Source organism: Myodes glareolus, chromosome 3 (genome assembly GCF_982192425.1).
Source record: "Myodes glareolus chromosome 3, mMyoGla1.1, whole genome shotgun sequence".
NCBI classification, from domain to species: Eukaryota; Metazoa; Chordata; class Mammalia; order Rodentia; family Cricetidae; genus Myodes; species Myodes glareolus.
In genome coordinates, this window is record NC_142028.1 from 93952821 (window position 1) to 93965066 (window position 12246).

At 41.5% G+C, this 12246-nt stretch overlaps 1 long non-coding RNA gene across 5 annotated transcripts in view; it reads left to right on the top strand.

The window, feature by feature from the left end:
• The window catches only part of LOC125412393 (uncharacterized), a 116846-nt gene that overhangs the window by 38020 nt on the left and 66580 nt on the right, over positions 1-12246 (top strand). Inside the window, exon 2 of one of the 5 annotated variants that reach the window (XR_015737557.1) lies at positions 7978-8128. The exons of the other annotated variants lie outside the window; for them this stretch is intronic. This is a non-coding gene — a long non-coding RNA (uncharacterized LOC125412393). The remainder of the gene's footprint in view (positions 1-7977; positions 8129-12246) is intronic. 5 annotated transcript variants of the gene reach the window in all.

A 12246-nucleotide genomic window follows, 5' to 3' on the forward strand; every position in this document is an offset into this window, starting at 1 on the left:
ATATAATTTATAAAGTACCAAAAAGAAAAAAAAAGTAAGTTGAGGACACACTGCAGTGCTTAGTAATACTTAGCTGCCAAGATATAAAGGAGACCTGATGATCCTTAGGAGGCGTCCTAAAGTTGATCATCATCTGTGCCTTCACTAGGCGGTGTCATGTGTGCCCACTTAGACGAACTGTAGAAGTCAGCTACTGCTGTCCATATATCTTACCTTACATATTTTTCCACTCACAACCTTTTGCAAATGTTCTATGTGTACCGGTTGTACTGGTGATTCATGTTTAGACTGTACCCCCAAACTTTCAGAAACATTAAAGATGATAACAATTATCAATAGCTGATAGAGCCTCCATGATTTCCCATCATCATAACCTTCATCTGTGACCGGGCATCATTAGTAAATTGTGACACGCTTACTCATGTACCCGCCCCCCACAGCCATTCTTCATTAAGTTGGCTGACTTGTCATGGAAATTCTAATCAATTTCCCATCTTTTTTCCATTTGCCATCTAATCAACTTTCCATTCCACTTATATATTTCCCAACTGGTTAGAGAAATAAAACAATCAGACCATGATGGTGTGGCACAATTGTATATGTCCTAGAAAGCTCCTCTACCTTGACCTGATCAAGAAAACTATGCATAAAATCAACACCACCCTGCAGATGCAGGAGCCTAAATAAAGGACTCTAAAGTCATAATCCATCCTTGGAACTGATCACACAGATGACAACTGTGACTTAGACTTTTCCATTCACATTTTGTTTATTTTATCAAAAGACACCTTGGCATGTTCTGGCAGCTTGGAGCAGAGAGGACACAGTACAAATATGACCTTGCATCCAGTTTTTCAGATCCCTTAAGATGTGTGTGCCATTTTACCTAGAGTCACCCTCCGCGGTGTTCCTTCTCTGCAACTTTTCAGCATGCATCATTGCTGCCCCCTTTCAACTCATCAAGAATGCTTCTAATATTAGAGTTTACAGGAAACTTGATTATATATGGGATCCCAGGTCCAAGGAGAGATCCCCAGATTGTTCTCTGGACAGAGGAGGGGGTGCCTGAACCGGCCTTGGCCCGTGACCATACTGATGAATATTTTGCTTATCACCATAGATCCCTCATCTGGCGTTGGATGACGATACAGATGGAGGCCCGCGTTGGAGCACGGAACTGAGCCCCCCAAGATCCAAACGAGGAGCAAAAGGAGGAAGAAAATGACGAAGGACTGCGAGGGATACTATCACCCACTGATACAAGGGGTCGGATCTAATGAGAGTTTACCAAGGCCAGATGGACCGTGACTGAACGAGCATGTGATCCAACCAGATTCTCTGAATGTGGCCGGATTTTCTGAATGTGGCTGGCCTGCAGTCTTTCCGAGAAGCCATTGACAATGACACTGGGACTGGTTTCCTCTGCATATACTGGATTTTTGGGATCCAGTCTGTTTGGATGCTCACCTTCCTGGACCTGGAGTGAGGGGGGAGGAACTTGGACTTCCCACAGGGCAGGAGACCCTGACTTCCCTAGGGGACAAAGAGGGAGGAGGAGAGGGAGGGGGGGAGTGGGAGGGCGTTGGGAGGAGGGGCGTAAATGGAAACTTTTTATAATTTAATAAAATTACAAAAAAAAGAAAAAAAAATAAAACAAACAAACCAAAAAAGTAGATAAATCTGAAACACACACACACACACAAAAAGAATGCTTCTAGATTGCAGAAGGTGCAGTGAGATGATGAGACATACTCCCTCTTCTTGATATACATCTATAACATTGAAGTATGGAAAATACAATGTCCCCACTAATGAAAACCAGGTAACTGGGATGGATGAATAACTGTAGGCTCCTCAAGGCAAGAAAGATAATGAGAGTCTACGCTGATGTAGAAGACTTTGAGGGCATGGCCCTTAATTGAGCATCTGTTTTCACTTGGAAACCAGTCACTAACTTGGCCTTAGAGTTCTTTGTGGCCATAGTTTGTGATGGCTTCTCCTTTGTCTCCTTATCCAACTAGTTAACTTTTCCCCTGAGTTTTAAACTCTGATGGCCCTCCTATAGGAAGTCACTCTTAATTTCTTGTCTCAAGTGTGTGTGTGTGTGTGTGTGTGTGTGTGTGTGCATGCATGTGTCTTCTTCATGGCTTCTCACACCACTTTCCACGATAGTATTTATCACACCATATTTGTTTTGTTTGTTCCAGTTCTGAAATTCTATCACATATGCATTGTATCACATATACTTATTATTTTTTTTACAGAATACTCATTCCTTTATCAATGTTGTTGGTTATAAGATAATGACTGATACTGGTAAGCATGTTCCTAAAATGGTACCCAAAAGAGGTGATGCTGACCTAAGTATATTGCCTTTTATGTGGCATCTCAGAGGATGCCAAGGCAAGTGTAGGGCATCTTTTATGTGTAGTGAACCTGAGGTCAATTCTAGTGACTGAATTATGGTTCTCATGCTACTTTACTCACAAGACCTCTCCTGATATGCTATCTGCAATTCATTTTGTACAGCTTAATATTTTTATCTTCACTTGCAAAAGGACTAGATATTTCATTGAATAAAATTCACAGTGACACAGAAGAGGGTAGAATCGTGAACACTGCAGGTGATTGGGTCAAGAGTTAAAATAATCTTCACAATCATGAGTATTGGTTCCAAACCACACATCACATTCCATGGGCATACCTGTGGAGCTCTATTTAGATTAGAAATGCCACAACTATAAACTCCAAGCTTTTTGTCATCAGACAGGAAAAGTGTTTTAAGATATTAGTTGATTATTATGGGAAGTCAGAGATGTCAGAAAGAAACATCCCCCAGGTCTTAAGAATTGGATTACTAAATCAGCAGAGTGTATGGGATTAGATATATTCCAAAGCATTGTCAAGGCGTGAAACTGAAAATGCTAATAGGATAAGTGGCATGATCAGAGGTGTTACATCCAAAAGGAGAAGCCATTGGTCTGAGGGAGAGTGGATGACCCCCCAATAAAACAACCCAAGAAGATCCAGAGAGGATCAGCTGTTAGGGTCTCTCTCTCTCTCTATATATATATATATATATAAAATATGTATATATGCATATGTGTATGTATATATCTTATCTATATATATTTATCTTATTCATATATATATATAAAACTTATTCATACACACACACACACACACACACACACACACACACACATATATACACTTATCCATATGGATAAGTTATTAATGTTTTGTTCTTTTTTTGTGGTCCTGAGGATCAAACCGAGAACCCCAGGCATTTGAGGCAAGCCCTGTTCTACTGAACTACATTCCTATTCCTGGCAAGTTTTTACCTGTAACAGAGAAATCATGAGCCCTACTTAGGTAAAGAGACTATTAAATAAGATGATGTGTGATGTGCTTGATCTGAGTTGAGTCAAAGCTCTATTTATGTTTGCTATTATTGTGACTGGTCAATTGGTATGCTGGCCCTCTGAGTTTCTAGACCAGTCTCCAGTGAGATTCTACAGATAATTCTATTACTTGCTTCAGTTTTTGAATGTACTGAGAAAAATTGCTATTATTCAAATCTGAAATATATCCAGGGTTATTTATTTATTTATTTATTTATTTATTTATTTATTTTTGATTTACAAGACAGGGTTTCTCTGTAGTTTTAGAGTCTATCCTGAAACTAGCTCTTATAGACGAGGCTGGCCTTGAACTCAGGAGATCTGCTTGCCTCTGCCTCCTGAGTGCTGAGATTAAAGGTGTGTGCCACCACTGCCCAGCTTCAGAGTTATTTTTAAACTTAAAAAAATGTATTTATCTAATGTGTATGTTTCTTTTGCATACATGTCTGTGCACCATGTGTGGGCCCGGTGCCAGAAAAGGATGATGGATCTGCTGGAACTAGACTGACAGGTTATTACTGGCTTCCATGTGGGTTCTGGGACTTGAACCAGCATCCTCTGAAATAGCTGCGAGTGTTCTTAACCATGGAGCTGTCTCCCCAGCCCGAACAGTAATTTTTAAAGTAAAACTCATTATACATGGTTGCCACATTATATAACATTGTGGCATGGAAAAACTGAACTACATCCATGTTCCCAGTGCCTAAGAATGGCTACAGAGATGGAAATACTAAAGGGATCCTATTTTCTCAATTTGATTTGATCACCTCCATGTAAGATAGGCCTTCACATGACTGCCTTGGGGCATAGGTCTGGTGTAGGAGGGTCTTCTTTCTATGTGTTGCTTTCATTGGTTAAATAAAGAGACTGCCTTGGCCTTTTGATAGGACAGCAGCTTAGATAGGCGGAGTAGACAGAACAGAATGCTGGGAGAAAGGAGGCAGAGACAGAGAGACACCTGCCATGAAGCTGCCAGGTCAGACATGCTGACTCTTTCCCAGTAAGTCACGAGCTTGTGTTAACATACATATTATTAAAAATGGGTTGAATCAAGATATGAGAGTAAGCCAATAAGAGGCTATAACTAATGGGCCAGGCAGTGTTTAAATGAATACAGTTTCTGTGTAATTATTTAGAGATATAAGCTAGCCCAATGGCTGGTGGCTGGGTGGCAGGAAGCGACTCGCCTCTCCTTTTACTGCAGAGTGGCGTCCAACGTGGGCCCATGCCAGAAAGGCTATGCAGAGAAGGCCATCTCTTGCTATTTATGCTTAAGTAAGTCTGAGACTAGGCTAAGAGTTTTGCTACCATAATAATTGGTCCTGTGAAAACCTTAAGAAATAATATAGATCTAGAATTCAGTTTTAAAAACCCATTGTGGAAGAAGTGTATTTTGAGGCCACCTGAGTCAGAATTTTTATCCTTCTAAAGTGTTTATAAAAATCTGTGTACATGAGCCATATTTTCTAGAGATTCTAATTTGTGACTCTGGGATAGGGCCCAAGAAACTACATTGGTCCTAACCCAGTGCCTTCTTTCTACTCCGCTAAGCTTTCTGCTCAAATACCAACGTTATCACTATTAAAATGAAGTTGTGTAGTCAGGTGTAGACACCATTTCAGAGGCTGTTGGATATGATGGCTATAAAGACCACGTGGGTCTCTTCTTGGTGGACCTCATTCCCAAGGGAGGATGGCCATGAACTATGACGATCAGTAAGAATCCAGGACTAGGTCAGAGCTTGAAAGTATCTGTGACAATAATAAACAGTCTTGAAGAGACACTTGGGGACTAGGGCACCTTGATGTGCTACTGAGAGCTGAATGTTAAGAATGAGACTACTGTGCCCCAGCGTCAGGGATGTACCCAGTAGTTAGCAGTCCAGTGTCAAGGCCATAAGAGGAGACGGTGGGAGGTAGGGTACCATGGCTGGGCTATTTGAAGTGAAGGAAACAGGAAAATCAAGAGAGACAGGTTACCTACCCAGATCATGTACAGCTTTGAATGCCAGGGAAACACTCATTTTTATTTTTATTTTATTTTTTTAATGAGAGGGAATATACTAATGGGTTTTAAGGCAAAGAGGACATAATTTGATGTACATTGTGCAAAGGTCTCTCTGGCTGTTCTATAGATTCAATGTGTGTGTGTGTGTGTGTGTGTGTGTGTGTGTGTGTGTGTGTGTGTGTGATTGTCTCTGCCACTAGAGACAACTTGCCTTTCATAACAGTTTTGTTAACACTGTCTACCAAGTCTCAGTTTACAAAGTTTTTTTGTGCCTTTATTATGACACCAGGGAATGAACTCCAAGACTTTCACATGCCAGACAAGTGCTGTACTGCTGACCACGTCCACACCTGCTTTCTTTCGTTGGGTCCTCTCAGAAAAAAAAAATACAGAATTTCTCTTACCATGATCTTTATTTTATTACAAGGAGACAAGTTTATAGAGGATGTTATTTTTGATAGGCTACATGTTTTTGAAAGAAGAAAAAATAAAGGGAAAGATTTTGCTGGGGAGTTTTTCTTAAGAGACAGAGAGAGAGAGAGAGAGAGAGAGAGAGAGAGAGAGAGAGAGAGAGAGAGATCTACTCCACTGAAGCTACAGCCCTCAGAGATGCATTGGACTGGTGCTCCTAGGTCACTCCCCCAATCATGTCATGCCAACTCTGGCTCAGCATTTTCGTTTGCCCAACATATGTGTACAGCTGAGCTCCAGACTGCTCCTCTTGGGTATTCTGAGCATGCGCCTTTGGTGCTTTGTCAGAAGCTGTTTTCTTCTCTCACTCTTAAACTTGTTCTCAGAAAGCCAAGCACAGAGCCTGACATCCCCTCATTGCCACTAATCACCAAGCCCGTTCTCATGGGAGCTCAGCCCAGTGCAACCATGCGTCATAGACATTTGCTTCCTTCAGAATTGACAAATGAAAATTGTGTATATTAATGCTTATGGCTTACCACATGATGTTTTGAAGTATGTAGGCATTGTGAAATGACTGTATGAAGCTAAATTGACATATGTATTATCTTACACTGTTAGTGATTTCCAGATGACTATAGCTAACGTTTGTCATTACAATGTATAATAGATCTTTTGATTTTATTCCTTCTAAGTGAAATAGTATACCATTTGACAGACATTTCCCTAGTGCCCAACACTAGTTCCTGGTAGCCACCATTCTCCTCTCTGTTTGTGAGTTTGACTTTTAAACATTTCACATATGAGAGAGCATAGTATTTACTGTCATGTGCCCGATGGTGCTCGCTTAATTTAACACCCTCCAGGTTCAGCCACATTGTCACAAAGGACAGGGTTTCCCCCTTTACATACATACATCTGCATTCTTTACGTGTTAATTAGTTAGGGACACTTACATTGATTCTTTGTTTGGACATTGTAGGCAATGCTGCAATGAACAGGTGTAGGGATCCACATGATACATTGATCCCATTTCTTTTGACTACAAACCCAATAGCAGAATTGCTGGATTACATGGTAGCTCTATAGGGAGTAAGTAAAATCCTGAGTTAATGGTTTTTGTTGTCATGGTCACAGCTATGCCTCAGACCCATGGGAATGGCAAAGCCTTCCCCAGGTGAGGTTCAAAAAGGTGGCAAAACCTTGCTCTGGGTCTAGTGTGATATTGACAATGTGTGCTGAAAATGTCCACCATAACTTTTCCTCCAGGGTGTTGATGGTCTGAGAACTGCTCCGACCAAGATTCGCAAAGTCTGCCTCCTCATTCAGCTGTATGCTATATCCCCACCTCCCAGTCCAGCCGCATATAATAAAAAGGCTGAGCTTCTAGGGTTCGGTGGCTTCTCCATTAGAGAGTCCGGATCTCTTTTGTATATGTGTGTCTGTGTCCCATTGTTTTTGTATATGTGTATCTGTGTGTCTATAATTTCTTCATTCCTCACTGCCCCAGTTAGATCAGTCCCCGGAGCGTTGGGAAGTATGGCGTAGCTCCACTTTCAGTTTTCTTAGGGAAACCCATCCTGCTTTCTGTAGTGGCTGCTCAACTTCTGTTCCCACCAGCAGTCTGTAACTGTTTCAATTCTGTTCCCACAAGCTGTCTGTAAGGGTTTCAGTGTTCTACATCCTCATCAACACCTGTTGTCTGTTAACGTGTATCTTCCTTTGTAGTTTGTGTTTAGCTTAGAAACTTAGGCAAGCCTTACCTTTGTGCTGTAATATTGCCACTTCAGATACTGATTTGGAGTGTATGTGTGTGTGTGTGTGTGTGTGTGTGTGAGAGAGAGAGAGAGAGAGAGAGAGAGAGAGAGAGAGACAGAGACAGAGAGAGAGAGAGAGAGAGAGAGAGAGAGAGAGAGACTTGTCTGTTCCGTGCTTCCCTTTTAAATGGCTAGTAAGTCCTTAAAATTATATACAAAATTGTGTGCTGCAATATATTTTTCTAGGATAGAGACTCATGAATTTTCAGAGGACTCATGATCCAAAGGGTTATTTCTAGATCCAAGCCAAATCCGCTGAGTTTCTGCTTCGTTGACTCCCCAACTATGATTGACTGTTACCTAGAACTGTGAGCTGAGATCATCTTTTTCTCCCTAAGTTGATTTTGCCAGGAATTTTGTCATAGCTACTGAAAGGAAGCTCTGAAAGTCGGTGTAGACACCCTGAGCTGTAGGCTGACTGCTGCCATGAAGATCCCACACCAGAACAGACCATACTAGATCCTGGCCTCAAACTACCAGCCTCTGATGGTGAGCAAATATATCTTCCTACTTTCAAATTTACCCTGTAATATTTTGTGGAAGGAGCCTAAGCACACGAGGGCAGTGCCATCTCTTCTAGAACAAGGGAGTCCTGCCAAACGTAAGGACAGCTGGTCATTGTCTTAAAAGGCAGGGTCTCATTGTGCCTGGTATGTGTGGTGGTCACCGGGATACAGGGTTTGTAAAATGAGTGACCTGGAGCTTACAGAAGCAGGCTTTTGACTGCTTGCTCTAGCCATTTGAACTCCATCCCAGGCATCAGATTGCTGAGGCAGAAATGTAGATTAATGTCTAGGGATGTGCATCCTAGAGCCAGACTACCTCCGCACTCACACAGCAGCCTTAATTAAAACTCAGAGAGTCAAACTATACTTGGAAGTAGGAAGAGGTCTAGCTGGGAATTAGAAGGAGTTAGAAATAAAGAAATAATAAAAAAAGAATTGTTGGAAGGGTAATACAAGTAATTAATAATAATAATAATAATGTAATGATGTGAACATCATCACAATGCATTGTACACATAAAAGAATTGCAGAGAGAAATATGTTAAGATAAACAAATGTCTTTCCCACAATGTGATTGAATATTATAATCAAAGTTATTAATTGAAAAGAAATAAAAGATACAATATTTCAATAAATATCTGTTAAATGACTGCAGGATCAGAGGAACTAGTGGAAGAGGCTTAGGAAGCAGAGCCAGTCCTGAAGGAAGTTTTTCACTATGGACATGATGGACATGTCTCCTTGAAAGGTCCTGGGGCAGAAGAAGTATATATTGAGTAACACACACACACACACACACACACACACACACACACACTATAGAGTGTAGAGAGGACAGAGGGACGGTGACAAGAGAAGAAAGGAAAAGGAAAGTAGGCTGTTGTGAGGAAAAGGAAACCGTTCGCAGCAGAGAGAGACAATCCAGATGTCAAGGGGGTTCTAGTCCACTGAGCCATCCTTCACTCTCCGCTGAGAAGCAGACAGCAACTTTCTCTTTGGAACAAACAGTGACCCCCGCTTAAGTAGGTAGTAGGGAGTGGTAGAATTCCCGGGCATGTTTGCCTTCTTTTTTAAAAAATGGTCACTTTAACACACCCAAGGCAGAAGAAGCCTGACAGATGTGGAGGATTTACGAGCAGCTGCATACTAACGCACAAGAAGCTAAAGTGAAGGATTTGGTAGAGTTTCTCATTCCACTTTGTTCAGACATGACAGTATGTAAGTGCTATCCTAGATCGTCATTGCTCAGTCAGAGATAATCGGTGTGGGGGCAGATGGCCAGCACTGATGGAGGAAAGAAAATGCTACAAAATGTGGAAGATATCAGAGAGCCTAGGACCCACCCAAAGACTACCTACCTGCACGAGGCGCCTTTTCCTCTTACAGGGAATAGTGACAGCTCCTTAGACCCAGTGTGAGTGGTCCTCTCTTTCATGCCCCTGTACTGGGCGCAGAAGGGAAATGATTGTGCATTTTAATTAAAACAGATCTGTGTTGTCAAACTTTCAGCTTGAGACTTTTTTAGTACAGACACCCGGACTATGCATGTGATAGGAGTCCTGAAGCCGTGTGGCACCATATTACACAAGGTGCTCTGGGCTTGCTTCTGTCAAACAAATTAAATGCCTGCACTTCACACACTCTACAAGGCCAAATTAAACACTTGTCAGGAGGAGACGCCTTTTGCTATGCAAGACCTGTAGCCTCCTTGACGCTGGCTAGCCTCCTCGCAAATCTCAGGCTATCTGTGGTGTATTACAGGAAGATGGCACTTTACGTCCTAAATGGTCCTTTCCAAAATTTAGGTCTCCCCACAAGTCTGCTCTTGGTCCATCTATTCTAGAATTCTAGTTAGTGAGCGGAAGATCTTCACTCCCACAGATGGCTCATTCTTGCAAATAAACGTTGCTATGGGTGTCAATTCTCTTCCTCATAGGCAGTTTATAGCAAATTAAATGTGAACACAACTCCAGAAGTCTTCCTCAGACTAGCCACACATCGGGCTATGGTAGTTCATGGTGTGGCTCTATTGGTTGATCTGGTCACTGTTAATTCTTTGGTTGCTGTAAATCAGAGTTATCTAGCTCCTTATTTAGGTTGACATCAAGATAGATCTTGTCATAAGCCTATCAGGTTGTGGTTTTACCAGCTGCCTTTTGACCTTGGTGGGTTGTGTGTGTGTGTGTGTGTGTGTGTGTGTGTGTGTATGTGTGTGTGTGTGTGTGTGTAAAGAGGTCAGAGAACAAATTTTGGGGACTGATTGTCTCCTTCCACCTTGTTAAGGCAACATCTCTCTTACTATTTCTACCCTATGGAATACATACTTCCTGCTGGCCGACCTTCCATGCAGTTATCTTGTCTCTGCCTCTCATATCACAACTGAGTGTTGGTACTACTGATGTGCACCACCATATTCAACCTTTCACATGGGTTCTGTGAGTCAGACTCACATTGACAGGCTTGTGAGGCAAGCATTTTCCCCCAGGGAACCGTCTCCCAAGCTCTTTGGGAAATTTTTGAAAAAGCAGTAGCTTGCCTTGAGTTATATCCTTATATGCTCCAAGATCATGTATCCATTCTAGAACCTGACATTAGGAAGTCCAAAAGACAATGGGTGCCTCGAATAATTTTTGTCCCTTAGCCCTACTTTCAAGATTACTTCAGGCCTTGCTCTGGCTCCCCATCAAGGATTTTTCATGAACCTTTTTAGTAGATGAGCTTTTATATAGGAACATGATTAAATACCTCCCCATTATCCTTTAGGAAGAAAGGGGAGTTAAGTAGGACATTGTATTACAGGGAAGAATAACTTGGCATTTGAACAGAAGGGTTACAAGACTGTAGATTCAAGGTAAGGTATAACCCGTATCAGCAATTTAGAATATAGCAGCTTCAACGGTTACTCAGCAGGAAGCAAGTCCAAGGCCATTAGGAGAAGAAAGAAACAAAGTTGGGTGGGAGATGGTACCAATGTCAGATAATCAGAATGACAGCCTTTTACAGGGTTTCCTGGGCCTCCAGTCTAAGCACACTGTACATATTCAGTTGTCTAGTCCTGAAGTGAGCCTTTCACGTAGGCATCACGATGAAACGCATCTAAAGAGGAGCATTTCATAATCATTCATTTTCAGCATTTTGACCAGTATAATTTTTCTGTATTAAATACATGAGAGCAGCACTGGTCTAGGGGTATTAAAATGCATACTTAGGAAGCAGTTTGTCTGTTATCTGTGTAATGAAAGCAATGATAGCAGATTCCACCCTAAGACCTGTGACGTCTTCAGCCGTGGGCTTTTGAAAAGGCCCTACAAAGAGTTCACTCCTGCTCAAACACAGAAATCGAAAATTCTGAAGCTCAGGTCTGCACATGCCAGAGAGCATGCAATGTTTGTCTTTTGAAGTCTGGGTTACTGAACCCAGCATAACACTCTCTGGCTTACTCTATTTTATTTCATTTTTCTTTAAAGCAAAGTGGAAATTCCATTGTGTAAAGGTGCCGAAGTTTCGTTATCTATTAATCAATCGAGGGACATCTAGTCGATTACATGTCCTGTTTATTGTGAATAGAGCAGCAATAAACGTGGGTGTGCAAGTATCTCTGTCACAGGATATGGAATTCTTTGGCTTACACACACACACACACACACACACACACACACACACACACACGGTATTTCTCAGTCACATGATAACTATATCTATAGCTTTTTGGAGAAACCTCCACACTGATTTCCATACTGGCTACACTGGTTTACACTCCCATCAACAGTAAATAAGGAAGCCCCCTTTTTCACATCCTTGCCAGCATTTGTTGTCATTTTGACTGCAGTAAGCTAGAACCTCAAAATAGTTTTTTTTTTAAAAAAAAAACTTCTTTTTGTTTATTCTTTGTGTCTTTTACATCACCTATCTCCATCCCATTCATTTCCCTGTCCCTTCATATCTGCCCTCTGCCCTTGCAGCCTCCCCCCACCAAAAATAAAATACACTTTTAAAGAAAAAAAAGAAGAAAAAAGAGAAGGAAAAATCAATGTCATCCTGGAAGCCTCACTGTGACACAGTGAGTCACACAGTAAAGCCTTTCATCCATCTATCTTTACT